The sequence below is a fragment of the Sardina pilchardus genome, chromosome 2 (assembly GCF_963854185.1).
Source record: "Sardina pilchardus chromosome 2, fSarPil1.1, whole genome shotgun sequence".
Classification (NCBI taxonomy): domain Eukaryota; kingdom Metazoa; phylum Chordata; class Actinopteri; order Clupeiformes; family Clupeidae; genus Sardina; species Sardina pilchardus.
The window spans coordinates 11,970,551-11,987,403 of NC_084995.1; positions in this window are offsets into that span (position 1 = coordinate 11,970,551).

Here is a 16,853-nt window from a genome sequence, read left to right on the forward strand (position 1 = left end):
GGGCTTCTATCTGAGTCCACCTCCTTACCCAGGGATAGAACTGATGTACCTCTGGGTATCCTTTCCACTTTCCTTCCGACACACCAAGGCTAATGACCATAATGCACCCTGGTCTCGGTCCATCACTAAACCTATAGTCTTCATTGGCGATACTAATCTCTGTAGAATTCCGTCCTTTGCCCAATCTAACATCCAGAGTGATAGCTTTCCAGGGGCAGCGTTCCATCACCTTTCCCAATTGGTCAGTGCTATTCAGATTCAGGATCAGGTAGAGCACTCATTTTCCACACCTTTATGAAATACCACATAACTTCTTTACCACACATTCAGATGACAATCACTGGATTACAGACACAGCACGACACACATTTCACTCATGGTGCCAACAGTTAAATTTAACCCAATAACAGTCCCACACCAGGATACCCAAACACAGCCCTCACAATTAGGGTTGCCAACCGTTCCGTATAATACGGAATCGTCCCGTATTTGACACTTAAAAGTCTTGTTCCGTATTGAACTAATACGGAACGCTCTTTGTTCCGTATTTTTGAGAAACTGCTCAATGCACACATACTAGCCTACAATAAAAAAAAAAAAAACACACACAAAAAAAACTCCCTGACACAACGTGGAGCCTGCTGGTCCGCAAGGCATGGAGTGAGGTCCGGTGCTTCACCTGATAATTAGCAGCGCAATTGATCTGGAGCAACCGCGGCCCGACAGAAAAGAAAACAAAGTTTCTGCAATTAGGGGGAAATGCTGGCTAGTGTGATGTGATTAAACAGAGTCATACAAATAAGTGGTGGTATGAGCGTTCATTGAATGCATGCGGTTGTGCGTTTGCGCGACAGAAACGGAAACTACACAATAACGTTGTTGGCAAAGCTCCGCTTCAACCTGGAAGACTATTTAATTAGGCTACGTAACGACATTTAACAACGTGGATTCTTGCAACTTCCATGGAAACAGAGCAGAGACTGTACAATACATTGTTTAGCATTGAGTATTGTTTAGTCAAAATTGAATATAACATGGTCAAAAGATAGTAGCTTTAGTCTTTCATTTAAAGATCTCCAGATAGGTGATTTACGCCTATATGCGCGGCCGTTTACCATAGACAAAAGTTGATATTATGTTTCCTGGATCTTTACATTCAGGCATTCAAATGACATTTCATTATAAAGCATATAATTTTTTTCTCCATTTGCCTACCAGAGTAGGCCTATGATGCTTGCATGAGGGAAACATCCCAAAACAATAGCACCCATATAATTGCTGTTTTCAGAAGTATTTCTCATGCAACCATGCAAAAGCAATGAACTATTGTAATATATCTTACATTATTAAAGCAGGCCTCTGATGTGCATAGGACATGTACACACATGCATAGCACTTTAAGCACTTTTAGCACTTCAAATATTGACTGCTTTGAAGTGAAAGTGCATGTCTAACAATATAGCATAATAATTGTGATAATGATAATCATAATGATAATTTGATGTGGGGTGGAGGTACGTGTAGGTGGGCCCCAATGAGACCCCCCCCCCACCCCCCCGGTATTTTTGTTCCGTATTTTATTTTCTCAGAGTTGGCAACCCTACTCACAATATACACCCACCACTGCTGCAGTGATGACATATCTAACACACAACATGGTCATCAACCTGTTCCGCACCTTAACCCCCACCCCAGACCAACTCTCCTTACTGGAGAGAGGTCTTACATTCATCCCTCGCCCCACACTACGTAGCCGGGAGGAACTTCAGAAGGACATCCATCAGTATCACCACAGTTAAGCTCATCTCTCATTTACCCCAATAACTCAAATAGATACACACCCTTCACTCACCCATCAACCTGGGAGCCTCATCCTTCTAAGGTTGATGGGAGAATCCATACATTTATGAGACAAGATCAATTGAAGAGTTCAGATGCAAAAGCCTCTAAACGCCATCTCCGTCAAAAATGAGATAAATGCTTTTCACATGTACTATATAAATAAAATCATTTTGCCTCCAAAAATGCTAAATCCCAAAATATCGATTTGTAAGCAGAAACCTCTAAACGCCACGTCCCTTTAGAAACAAAAACCTTTACGTTCCGAAAACCAATCAGAACGCAAGATCGAATCATGTGACTAGTAGTATTCATAAACAGTGCAGTGGTGAATGACACTAGACTGTGGTTTAACTCGAAAATGGAGCAAGATGAGATGGATGAACCCTACTGGCAGTAAATGGACAAAGAAAACTTTGTCGCCCTCAAAACTCTACCCATTATGAGGCGAAAGAAAACAAATTATAGAGGAAATGACTCCGTCGCAAGTATAGCATGTGGTCATAATGGTCCATCGTGTGCTGCTGTTACTTTGACGGAATCTGACTTATCTTACATGAAACCACATCAAACATCATGTGATGAAGTCAGACAAGATGCCATTCTTCTGTCGCATATGGATACTATGCCGTGCAAAAGGAGGCAACAGGTCAAAGCTGTGGAAAAAGCCGACAAAGAGACATGTCGATACAAGTATTCCGTTCTAAAAGAAAAGTTCCTGTCCGTCAGACCTCATTTCTCAGTATTTTCTGTAAGTACAGTTCACAGATTCTTCCTACCCAGCTAGTACTCACGTTGTAACAACGTTGCTTCAATGTTATAGCAGCCATTGATGCGACGTTGTTTACTGACATTGTTTCAACAACATTTTGGCTGGTGATAATCAGATTGCTTTGACATTGACATTTTCCTGTTAGTTTCTAATAAAAGCGAGTATCACACACACTCAAAAAAGCTAGTGTCACACTATTGCATTGTCAACAGTTGACAATTGTCAATGGGCAGACACTGACCTAGTATTTCCCCCCAGCACTGCTTATTTCAGATATTTATGTTTTCCTATTAATTGTCATTGTAGGTGTCAAGAAAGACAGAGTCCAAAACATCGTCAAGTACTGGCTTCAGACTGGCATGGCACACCCAGAAAATCGTTGAGGCTCCAGAGAAAATTACAACCTGACTGCAAAGAAGCAGATGGTTCGAGGTCATATACAGTCTTTGACATGTAGAGCAAGCCATTATGCTCGACGTGGTGCTCCTGGGAGAAAGTTCCTGCCAAGTGACTTGAGTGTGGCACAATGCATTGCATGTTTCTTGAGCAGAATTACCAACAAGTCTCCTATTCACTCTACTGGAGCAGCTTTGTGTATTGAACCATGTTTCTGTACACACTTAATAAATCTATTGTATCCATTTGTAGGTGACCCGGAGCCGATTGAAGCCCCCCTCCCAGTCTGTGGTTTACGAATATGTAAATATAGCCTACCTATCTAATCAGCATATGATGTCTGGATGACAACCACCTCGAATGATGCACCTTTCAGTGAATACTGAATGTTGAACATATTTGAACAGTTTTACTTTACTTTTTTGTAATTTCCCCTACATCAGAAATGAACAGCAAAACAGTAAAATGTAAACCAACAACAGTAAATATAGGTTAACCACAAAGCCGTTGTATACAATGAAGTAACCTGGTCAAATCAGTGCAAATCAGGTCAAATTACCACTGGCACCTCCATTTTGTGGGCAGAGGGTCGAAGCATCGTCGCCTATGCTGTTTAAGCCTACCTTACACTGACAAGATTTGGGAAAGATTCTTGAAAGACTGTCTTTTGAGTAAAGCTTGAGTGGGGGGGCATTAGTTAAAAGACTACAATCTCTCAAGAATCTTTCCCAAATCTTGTCAGTGTAAGGTAGGCTTTAGAAAACACTGTCGTTCACTCAAGAGACGCACCTTCACAGACGCACTGTGATCACTGTCAATTACGATCGATCATCCAAAAGGCAAACATACTTCAGAATCAGATATGTGAATAACAGACCCAAGACCTCACCAAACGTGATTTTTTTTTCAACATTTGGTGTATTTCTGCTTCAGTTTGTGCAAAACTATGGCCTGCATCGCTTCCGCGTCATTACAAACTGCACGTCTCCTGCCCTGAGTTGGAGCTATTTCGTGAACACGTTAAGCCTACCTTACACTGACAAGATTTGGGAAAGACTGTAGTCTTTTAACTAATGCCCCTCATTCAAGCTTTACTCAAAAGACTACAATCTTTCAAGAATCTTTCCCAAGTCTTGCCAGTGTAAGGTAGGCTTTACTTGAATCGAAACACTTCATGTCAAGCAGGTGGAGAGTGAGTAGGCTACAAATGAGATTTGTCACCGTACCTACCGTCTGTTTTAACCCGTGTCGTTATCGCATAAAAAATACCCTTAAGGGACGACTTACATTATTATTTTGAAAGTTGGGGGCTGGAACAATTGCTAATTCGTGTTGTTGTCAGGAGCCTGAGCTATGGTAGCCCAGCCCACGATTGTTACAAAATATAATATGCCCAGATGCATACGCGTGGGCCGCACAAACATTAAGCTTCGACTTCAGGCAGGGGGCCGCAAAATATCCTCTTGCGGGCCGCAATTGGACCGCGGCTCATGAGTTTGAGACCCCTGCAGTAGGGAATGGAGTAGGCAATGGAAACAAAAGCGTGATTGATGTTTGCGGTGAGAATGAGCAGTTAACTTTATTGCTTTCCCTATTTCCAGTTATTAGATCTTCAGGTCAAAATAATTTAAGAGTCGTGATTGTAAACCGGAGGTAAAAACACTTTCTTCCAGCTTTGTTCATGTATCCGACCACTCATTGAGAGACAGCAAACGCAACTACGCTCACCCATTTCAGTTGAACTGAGGGTTGCTGTTGCGCTGGTACCTGGCAACAGGTACCGATTTCAGAACCCTCTCTGAACTGTTCGGCATTGGCAAATCCACTGTGCAGGTATGCGTCTGGGAGGTGTGTCTGGCAATACGGTCAATGAAGAGCCAGTTCATTAATTTTCCGAAAGGGGATAGCTTACGAGAGCTCGTAAATGGGTTCGAGGAGATGTGGGTATTGGGGTATTTCCCCAATGCTATGGGGCTATAGATGGTTCGCACATTCTGGTAACTGCCCCAAGGCAAAACGCGAGAGATTACTACAACAGAAAAGGCACCTACTCAATTGTACTGCAAGCACTTGTGAATCATCTTTCTTGGTGAGCAATAGTTATGCCGTCTTTCTTGCATTCTATTTGTTCTTGCAAGTTGCAACACATCATCTTGTAACATTGCAGCTTTACTAACATCAACGTGGGTTGGGCTGGCAGTGTACTCAATGCTCGAGTGCTCAGAAACTCTGTGTTTGAGGCTGCTCAGAGTGGGACGCTTTTTCCTCAAGTGAGAATAGCTTGGCCTACTGCTTCCCCCCCCCCCCCCCCACACACACACACACACACACACACACACACACACACACACAAAGAGAGAGAGAGAAGGCTAACTTTGACATCATAGGCCTGTGGGGTATACAACGAATCTTGCTGAACATAACCAGGCTTTCTTTGGATAACCTGGATCGCTAAATACGAAAGTTGCTATCAGAGTTGAGTATTACGAAACTCACTCACGGATGAATTTATCAAACTAGGCTTTCAGCTCAGATCTGTGCGCGTTCTCGTGGTTGGGGTGACTTTGACCAATCGGGAAACGTGGAGATGCACAAGACCGCCTCGGTTTAAAAACGATTACTTCCGCATTTATGAGCGGTAGCAAAATCTAGGGTGGTCTTTTTTAGTGTCGAACATATAACATCAAAAAATCGATGGTCATCAGATATTGTATGCTATGCATGTCCATAAAAGTGATATATCTGCATGCGCAACATAGTTAAAGCGCCTTCGAGTTTCAAAATGTTTGAAGAGGCGGAGCTGCTCCAGTAGATCCGATGACAGATTCTCACACGTGAGATGACTTCGTTTTCAAGATAATTGATTGGTCACTAGTCAGTAGGATTAGTAAGAGGGCGGTGATTTTTCACGATTTGAGCTATAACTGAGCACATAACCTGATCCCGACCAGGGGTGCGTTTCTAGAAGAGTTAGCAACGGCGTTGTTAAACCACCGTGGTGCGACGCAACTTGCAATCAAACAACGACAGTGTTACAGCTGTTTCCAGAAAGCATCGTACTTGTGTCGCAATTCGCTACCTCCGGTGTTCGAACACCGTTGTTCCAACAACGTTGTTGAGGACGCAGCGGCACATTTCATTGGTGGAAAAAGTGTCAACGTATAATACCCCACCCACTAGAAATTCTGTCACTGGATGCCTATCACTTGTCTTTCATAGATCCTCCTTTCCTTCCTCGATCCTCGTCCTCACTGAATGATGGGGCGGCAACAATGGGATAGAGGACCGAGGATCGAGGAGGGATGTTGAGAGGCACCCACTATGTGTCGACGTGTCTAATTTAAACCCAAAGTGATTCATGCTGGCATTATCATTGCTATCAGGAAAAAACGTAAACCTATGCAAGCACATGAAACAGTTTGCTTAAGCCGTCCAATATATGTACTTATTTGTGTGAAATATCTGGCTGGCCTAGACTAATTACAAATTATCACGATACTAAATCGGTGTGGTGGTTCAGCTGTTGCATGTCAGTACATTGCGCGCGCGGCCCAAGTTCGCATCTTACCTCTCCATGTCACTTTTGAGTAAGAGCAGGCATACCACACACAACAATAGGTTAGACCCTAAATATTTTTAATTGCTTTACATCGAGTGGCCAGGAACACAACATCAGTTTAATAGATCCACGACATTACTTATTAGGGTTATTTCCACGTTTCACTAGTCAGAAACAAAAGCATGTGTGATGCATACGGGAAAAGAACCTACAATGTTGTGATGATAAGCCACCTGCCTTAACCACTATACTAATGAACGGTGTGCTTGACCCGAGGGTTTGTACATATGATAACAGCCTACCAAAACGCAAACCAACACGCAAATGAATGCAATTAGGTAACACACGTAGCAAGAATGAGCCCAACGGTATTTTCATTTATATTAGCCTACAGTATAGCGCAATCATTGAGTCACGAGAAAACAACAACTTAGTGATTTTTGGTTGGGCGCTTGTGATTTTTGGTCAGGCGATCTTGCACTGACGACATCACCAACTGGAACTCCCAAGGTACGACACAGGTGCGACTGCCCAGGGGCAGTAGTCCAAACGACCAAACTTTGCGTCCTTGTTTGCGATTGAGAGTTTGAACTACCTTTTCTAGAAACACCAAATTCAAGAACGACGGAGCGAACTCCCAAGATTGCGACGCAAGTTAGCAAACGACGCTTTCTAGAAACGCACCCCAGGTTTGGTTGCGAGCATAAGAAACCATGGTGATACAGCAACGCTAAAACAAATCCACTTTCGTATGACAGCATACCCTGGCTTTGAGAACAACATACCTCGCTAACCCACTAATCGAGATTCGTAGTACACCCCACAGGTCGGCCTGGCTAGTGTCAGACATCCCAAGTCTCCCGGAAGTTCCGGGAGTCTCCCGCATATTAATAGCGACTCACTGATGTCCGCAAATTACTTAAAATCTCCCGGAATCTAGAGTGAGCGGGCAAGATCGCGCACACACGACACAGACTGTGCTCAAAACCGCGCACAGCATGTGTAGCGCGCACACGACAGAGAGGCAGAGCGAGAGACTGTTCATGTGTGTGATAGTGTGCGTGTGTCTCATGAGGCATCCTGATTGGCATGTTTCGGTAAGTCAACCAATCAATTTCCAGTGTGGGCGGGATTATATCTCTTCTCCCGAACCGTATCAATAGGTTTCATTTCAAGTGCATATTATTCAGGCCGGCTAGTTGCCAGGGCTACATGAAAACAACAAACTCCTTAGACCTGTTTAAAGTTGCAATGGAATAAGAATAAAAGCCGTTTACATTAATAGTATAAGCCGCCCATAAAGTAATCTACATATTCTTACCTGATTAGAAGTGCATTGGGCTATAGCCTGTATTATTGCCTTCCTTTTTTTTTTTTTTTTTTTTTTTTTTGCGGGGGGTGGGGGGGGTGTAGGGATACCTCCCTGAAATGACTTTTTGCAGGTTGGGATGCCTGTAGTGTACACGATGCGCCTCTTTATGACACATAATGTAGGCTACACATTTTCCCCACTGAGCTTGGTTTTCCAACATTGCCATAGACAGCAAAATAAATCACGCAGCTTTATATCTTTGAATAAATGGTTAATATTAGCCTAGGCCCTAGGCTATTAAAGGTAAACTATGCAGGATTGGCGATTGCAATGCCGGTTTCGCTTTCGCTTTTCATTTTCTCTCGTTTTATGCTTGCATATTTCTCTGCAGAGCTTCCCCCGAGCTTTATAGCGTGTATATTTTACAAAAGTCCTCAATCGGTCAGTTTGCCTTTTCATGAGCATGATCGAGACTTCAAATGAGACTTCCTGGTCCATGGGTGCGTGCCCGAGGATTCCTGAAGTTGCAAACGTGGTTGTACGGCGAAAAAAACAACGTTGGACCGGTATTGACTCATTTAATCATATAACAGTATGAAACGAATTGATTAACTGAAAAACGTTGCATAGTATACCTTTAACTGTGAGTGAGGAAACTTGCATGTTATAGGCTATTGTTTCATTACACTCAAAGTGAAAAACGTTGTTGAAATTGATGATCACTAGTGCAGTGCCCGTGTGTTTCAAGAAACTTGTTGCCAAATGACATTAGCCAGATTTCCATCCAAGGCGTTTTTGCGAGAAAATATTTTAGCGCTTTTATTTTAACGATAGCTGATGGAAACGCTAATTATCGATAGAATTTTGCAAATGTCAACAGAATATTTTTCCGTTTAACTTTAGCACAATAACACCATATCGATTCTTCAAATGTCGCAAAAATTAGATCGGAAACACTTTTTGTCGGGGAAAAAAGGCTTTATCGCACATTAATGTATCCCATGATGCATTATCATCACAAATATCGCGAGGACAGATGAGGAGACCCGCCGGTATTGGAAAATGATATCACAGCTATTTTTGAGCTGTTAGGTAGCAAATTTAAAAAACTGTCAGACTAATCTCTCCATTTTTGTTTGTGGAAGGGGGTGTCACGTGGAAAGCAAAAGGTAGATAATTTGCGACACTCAAAATGACATGGAAACGGCTCAAAGGCAGATTTTTTTTTGCGATACACCAAAACTTATGCGACAGTTCGTTTAAGGGGTGTGTGACGTCATCACGCACAGCATTTTATCGATAAAAAGCCAGTTGGATGGAAATAGGCTGGCAGACCATGTTAGATTGTGATGATGTAGAAGCCCGTGCAGTTAGTAGAGCTTTTTACTGTCTTTGCAAAGTAAAGAAAAGTGAAGGGAAAGGTAAAGATTAGTTACATAAACCGTCTCTGGGAAAGGTGTTTGAGTTGCAGCTAATGGCAATATTAGACACATATAGGCTACCCTGTCCGTTGTTGCTGTTGTTGGGAAATGATAGCCTAAAGCTAACCGTGGCCTAAAAGCTGACCATGGCAATGCCAGTGCTATGAACTCGGAAATGATGTTTGAATGTTATAAGCCATAGTCGATGTCCAGATAGAGTCAAGAACAGCTGTTTTAAATGCCAATTTTAACAGAATGCTACTGACCTGTGTGTCGGCATTGCAAGATCAACAACCTGGGGGGTATTCCATCAAGCCCGCTAACCGTAAATCGCGGCTAACTTTGATAAGCCTCGCTAATTTTAGAGAGAGTTCGGTTCCATTACTCCCGCTAACAGGAATCTCAACTGAGTTGCTGGGGTAGCATATGCTTCTGAACTAACCTGGTCGGTGGCAGGCTAACTGCCGAGCTAAATTAATCTGTGTTGCAAAAAAACCCCCACCAGTCGGAAAACGAGTCCCAAACCGTTGGTTCCGTCAACCTGTGCTTTCGTCACCTGTAGCCTACAACTTTAAAAATAGAAGGAGGAACTTTTTTCCGACAGTGTTGCAGGCATTGATTAATACGGAGCCCCTAAAGGGACCTGATGAAACTTTTATCTTTCACGTGCGCACGTGAAAAGTTTTAGGTGCGCACCTGAAAGTTGTACGTGCCCACCTGAAAGTTTAGACCAGCCGGACAGCAAGATGACAAGTCGAATCAATGGGTTCTGATGGGACGTGTAGCATAGCTCAGAGATTATAGTGAGATTTACCTTCATAATGCCCTTCCACCACTGTTTGCATATTGAGTGTTTTGGGAGTGTGTCAACTACGATTGCACTGTCATCTTGTCAGTCTACAGTTCAGCAAGGGTTGTTATAGCAGGCATCCCAACCTGCAAAAAGTCATTTCAGGGAGGTATCCCTACACCCCCCCCACCCCCCGCAAAAAAAAAAAAAGGAAGGCAATAATACAGGCTATAGCCCAATGCACTTCTAATCAGGTAAGAATATGTAGATTACTTTATGGGCGGCTTATACTATTAATGTAAACGGCTTTTATTCTTATTCCATTGCAACTTTAAACAGGTCTAAGGAGTTTGTTGTTTTCATGTAGCCCTGGCAACTAGCCGGCCTGAATAATATGCACTTGAAATGAAACCTATTGATACGGTTCGGGAGAAGAGATATAATCCCGCCCACACTGGAAATTGATTGGTTGACTTACCGAAACATGCCAATCAGGATGCCTCATGAGACACACGCACACTATCACACACATGAACAGTCTCTCGCTCTGCCTCTCTGTCGTGTGCGCGCTACACATGCTGTGCGCGGTTTTGAGCACAGTCTGTGTCGTGTGTGCGCGATCTTGCCCGCTCACTCTAGATTCCGGGAGATTTTAAGTAATTTGCGGACATCAGTGAGTCGCTATTAATATGCGGGAGACTCCCGGAACTTCCGGGAGACTTGGGATGTCTGTTATAGCAACCATAAACTCTGAGTGGGATGGCGAGTTCAGTCACAGTGCTAGAATAAACGTTAGCTAGGATAGCTAATAATAGTGTTCAATGGCAGCTAACATTATTTCATATACTTGTTATGTTTCTTGTTAAGAGCATAACAAATAAAGTGGCCAAATCAGTTTGAAATATTTTAGCTCAGAAATACTGGATGTTAATATAGGCTACAGTAGGCTAACAGTACGATCTAGCTGCCCTATGTTAGTGCTGTTATCACCAGCTTTAATTACTGTAATATGTTTCGTGGTCGGAGGAGGAGTTAAATCACACGCAGACAAGGAGTCACGTTTTACAATTTATTTCAGGTTACACACACAACCAACCTCCCAAATGCACCCACCCAGCATTCATCCGCACCCAACCCACCTAAAACAGCCCTCTCTATGGCGGAGTTACGCTAGGGGAAGGGACTGGTAATTAACCCCGGCCTGGGGCTAACTATGCCCGCACACACACACACAAACACAGGGTGCCTTCCATGTAACGATTTATCGGTCCTTCCTTCCTCCCTCGATCCTCGCCCCGGTCATAGCCCCTCCTACTAATGCATTTTGCGAAGGAAACGACAAAGGGATGAGCGGAGGATGGAGGAACGAAGCTTGATGAACTGCGCAAATGAGACGTCCTCGACTGCATACACACCATTTAGCACGTGCGACGTCAGTGTAATAGGGCGGATCCAAAAGACGCGTCGACATCTGTGTGCATGCAGCTCTTCTGCTGATAAAAAGGACATTCACAACATTGTGTTTTGAACTCAACACATAATTTAAAATCACTAGGTCCGACATGATGCTTTTTTGTGCAGATACACAAAGTGTTTCAATGGCAAATGTTGATAAGGACGTTCAAATAATGAACTTATTGTTCGTTAGGCTACATTTATGTTAATTCATGAGCCCTTAAAGGAACACGCCACCCCCAGGTGAAATTGGGTCACTCCCCGCAGTCCCTAGAGTTGGATGAGTGAGCCAAAGCGTTTTGTAGCCGACCCAGCCACTGTCCTAATCTAGAAACGCCCCGTTAGCCTTATCTTAGCATAGTCGCTGTATTCCAAAGTGTCCGGTTAGCATGTCGTTGCAAAAGTGAATCAAATAACTCAAGATTTTTTTCTAAGTATTTCTCGTAACCTGTACATTCACATCGAGTGCAAATACCAATGCAAATTCACACAAAGGTATTTACTAGACCAATTTAGATGTGGAACTATTTTCGGGCATAGCACCGTCAAAGCACAGCTGCCAGGCGCAAAGACACCACCAGCATCTGAAAACCCTCAACTTCCGTCAATACGTTAGCAATGTATAACCAAAGCCATCGATATCTATCGATGGCTTTGTGTATAACCTAAGGAAGTGTAGCGCCGAGGAGAGGTTAGGAGACAGGGGATGTCGTTTCAAACTCCGGTAATTTATTCTTGCTAATAAATTGTACAGACTAGCACATTGAGGGCAGCATGAGGTGTCCACTCAAAAACAACAAACTCACTGCTAAATCACGCCAATCGCTCGTCAATCACTCTACACAACTCACTCGCACGTAATTCACTTCAACTCTGATAAAACTTTGTAAACGTCTAGAACCCCTTATTCTAATCCCTCCCCTATCAATAACTAACCTATCTGATCCCCTAAATAGAGCTCCACAGTCCCGCCCCTCCTCCGAGAGAGGTGCTTGTCCGGAAGAAAATTTCTCATTCATTTCTCCCATTGACTTCTGGAAAAATCCGGATATAAAGAGTTTTAGACCATGCCTTAGGCTAACCAGCTACGATGTGACTCATAAGCATATAACTTGTAATTTCGAGTGAAAAAATGAACAGAAAATGTAAAAAAAGCGAAAGGTACAAGACTGTGTACACAGGGGCGCCGCCAGGGGGGGAAAGGCAAGGGGGCAGGCATATTCCCGGAAGTAGAAACACGAAATGAGCTGGTGATCAACACTCTGCTAACTCCCTTGGACGGCCATAGATTTCAGATTTTTTTGCGATCCCATAACTTCATGTAGCATGTGCCCTTTGTCTCCCTTATAGCTTCTGTGTATTCTATATAGGGTATCGAAGGCAAAATTAATTCACTTCTTCCCCGTATATTACGTTGGTTTCCCGTAAAGAAGTATTTTAGCATGTCTGTTGTAGGGAAGCTAACGTTCGCCCGTAATGTTTGGATAAGAAGCTGAGTGAGCCTGCACGAAAACCATGACGGAGAGTCATTCGCAAGATCAGTGAAAATGTGTGTAGCCTACGGTAGCCTACTGTTTGATATGGTAAAGCATTACCTAGAGGCAAGTACACATAATAATAATATTAAAAAACGAACGTTAACAATTTCAGAGGTTTTCGATCTATCAGACGAGTTACAGCAGGCTAATGAGTTTGAGTCTGCGCAGTACGATGAACAGGAAACTAATTTTTGTTTCAGCCCCCTCTCATTGAGAGGGGGCCCCCCCCCCCTATCTATCTCTTTCTCTATGCTTATGTACTTATTATGTATTTATTACACGTTTCTGATGATTTCATAGGCCTAATGGACACTTAAACTATCAGAATAAGGAAAAGTCTGAATATTTCTTGGACCAAACCAATCAATAATCTTGCTTGAGACACACACTATTTCAAACTAATATTATTAGGCCTATATAAAATAGGGTAGGCTTTAATTTTTCAAATTGTTTTAAAACGTTTTAATATGCAGCCTAGGCTACTACATATTGTGTTTTCTAGGCTATATTGTGCTAGTGTGTTTAACAAACCAATAAAGTTATGTGAACTGTCTTCATATTAGGCTACATGTTAAACTGTAGGCTACCTGTAGGCGCAGACTAGGCTACTGATCAGGGTCCTCCTGTAACTCGACAATCAAATGTAAATTTAATTTACGCATGGCTTGCGAACTCGTAATGATCCGGGTGTTAATGAAAATTGTTGCAAGTCACACACATAACTCAAACGGTTACGTGCGTTACGTGTGGTCTGAAGCAGTCGCAACTTTTTTTGGCTACGTTACTATAGCGAATGATTTGAGTTGCATATCTTTTGCGTAGGCTTTGCGTAAGGTCTATATGCGCAGTGTGCTTTGCGTAACAGGGCCCACTTTTCTAAAAGACAGCATTATCATGTCAATCAACTACGTCTCTGGACAAAACGAACCAGCCCAGTTTATGAGCATTTAATTCAACTGTCACATTAGCCTTTGATATAGGCCTACTGATAAAGTCTGCCTATTTGCTTCACCTTTTGCCGATCTAGATGGTTCAAACTGCACGCATTCTTCATCAAAATAACTCGTTATGTCTACATGTTTGTCTAATTTCGCTAAACTTTCATCATTAGAAGAAAACAAACAAAGCAATGCTATGTTGCTACTCTAATCTCAGCGTCTTTTTCTAATAGAAGTTGAAAGTTTTAACTAGCCCACCTGTGAAATCCCTCGGCATCTCTTCTCGCCAGAATCACTATATTCCACCTGACATCTCAGACGCATCTATCTGCGCTCACAACAGAGGCTATAGGCTACTTGGCGTGCGCATTCTGTTCGCGTTGCGTCTTTGTCAACAATTCGCTTCCACTAATGTTTATTACGCATAGGGGCTACATTCACGCATCCCTTGCTGATCAGACACGTTTTAAATGCGGCTCTATAGAAACACCTCAAGATGCGTTAGCGTCTGCGCATGATTTCTAAACTCAGTTGTAAATTCAATTCACCTTGACCCCCCCCCCCCCCCCCTAAATATTTTCTCATCGGATCTGCACGAACCATGTAAGTCACCTATTTTTGATTCAAAACGGCGAATTTCGCCGAAAGGTGAGGAGTTTGCATGCCTGAAGGAAATTATACATGGTTTTACAAGTGAACTACTATTTTCACTGTAGGAACATAATCTAAAGCGATTTCAAACACCCCTATTGTGGACTGTACCATTTTCAACCACCGTGGCGCTAGAACGGAGATAGAAAACGACTTCAGCAGTGTCAACATTGAGTGACAAAACGCTAGGTAAATTCCTCCAGTAGTAGGCTAAATTCGTTTTGCTGCTGCTGGTATTTTGCTAGCAGACGTCTAGCTCGTTGAAAATCATGTCATCAAGTCATTACGACCGGCATTTATTAACGTTTTTACCCCCCACCCCCATGCAAACGCAAGCAGAAGCAGAGAGCTAAGAGGGAGAAAAAAAGTCACTCGGTTTTTCCTAAAGAAAGGTAATTCACTGACACTGGATGCTAGCTTGCTAGCTGATAAAAGAGATGATTTCGTTTAGGCTAAACCTATATCAAAACAACCATTTTCAGTAGCCTAGGCTAAGAAGTGCAGTGTTATTTTATTTAAACACTCCACGTCCATTGCCATGGGAGAACAGATGAATGTAATGTAGACGGTCTGTACGTGTAATTTACAGTAGTCTGTAACTGGATGAACTTGAGCAATAAACTAGGCTATTGTACTAGGCTATGCAAGATAAAATATTAGCCTACACGACTGCTGGTGCTAAGAACTGGTTTCTTAACTAATGAGGTGCCCTCAAGATACACACTAGATTCATCCTCAGGAATAGGACCCCAGCCCTCATATCAACCCAAATCCCAATTGAAGGAGGATGTGAGCAAGACAATACAATAATTAACTAGCCTAGTTATTCATCAAGGCAAACATTTGATCACATACAGTAAGTCAATAAAGACAACAATTGGAATACATGATTGACACCCTGATGAGGTTTGCTGGAGAGCTCTGAAGTATCCCCAATGTGCATACAGAATGTTATAAATCCATATAAAGTGATGCATGCAAGTTCTCTCAACACATGAACATTTGGCTTGAAAGAACTGCATAGTGGCCTAACAATATTTGCTCATAAAAGAAAATCAATATATTCCATAATATGTACCATGGCATTTTCATTTTAAGACAACAGTCTATTCAGTGTGATTCAGACAGTTGTGCATTTTTTTATTAATAAAAATAATAATTATATATATAATGGGGAGAACATGTATTTTGATAGGCTACCATGCTAAAGTTGCCTAAAAAGAGGAATATAAAATCATCATATGACAATTGATCTTAATGCCTTAATAAAAAAAAATGAGTAAAAATCAGACCGCTAAGGACACCAATTTTCTTTGTGATTGAAGAATGTAAATAAATAAATGTTCGGGGGAAGGAAGTATTTGACCCCTATGTTAAATTCCCATAGGAGCCAGCTTTAAAAATAAACTCCTTTTTTTAATTAAGGCATTAAGATCAATTGTCAAATGATGATTTTATATTCCTCTTTTTAGGCAACTTTAGCATGGTATCAAATACATGTTCTCCCCATTTTTATATATATATATATATATATATATATATATATATATATATATATTTTTAGGGGGAGGGGGGGCCCTAAATCGAAATCTTTCATGGGGCCCAGAATTTCTGGCGGCGCCCCTGTGTGTACATATCTTAAATTCCTAGTTAGAGAACTCAAATCCCAGGATGCTTTGCAAACGTACACACATTTCCAACATTTGCAGCCTAACCATAGTTTAACATGGTTCCATATTAATCTGAGAAAAGAAGATGATTACTTCCTACCGTTTCCATTTCAGTAAATTCAACCTTCAAGATGAGAAAACTGTTCTTTTTCGGAAGACCACACATCGGTCCTGACAGCCCTGCAGCCATTTTAAGTTTTGAAGTTCCAGCGAGACGCTAGCCGGACGATAGGCGCGGGAAAAGTTGAGTCAAAGTTGAGTACAGTTTGTTTGGGATTGCCATGGCAACGGCGATCTCTACCAATCAAAGGCTCTGCTTTCACCAGTTTTACACGGTAGGGTGTTGGGTAGTGTAGTACTCTCTCGTTAAATCGTGAATAAAACATTGTTTTCTCAAAAACAAGGTTGATGCCCCGTTAACTTTTGACATCTATATGAGCCGGTATAATCGCTTAGTCACATCGTAGCTGGTTTTACGTCTACCATGGACGGTTACGATTTTATGGCTTATT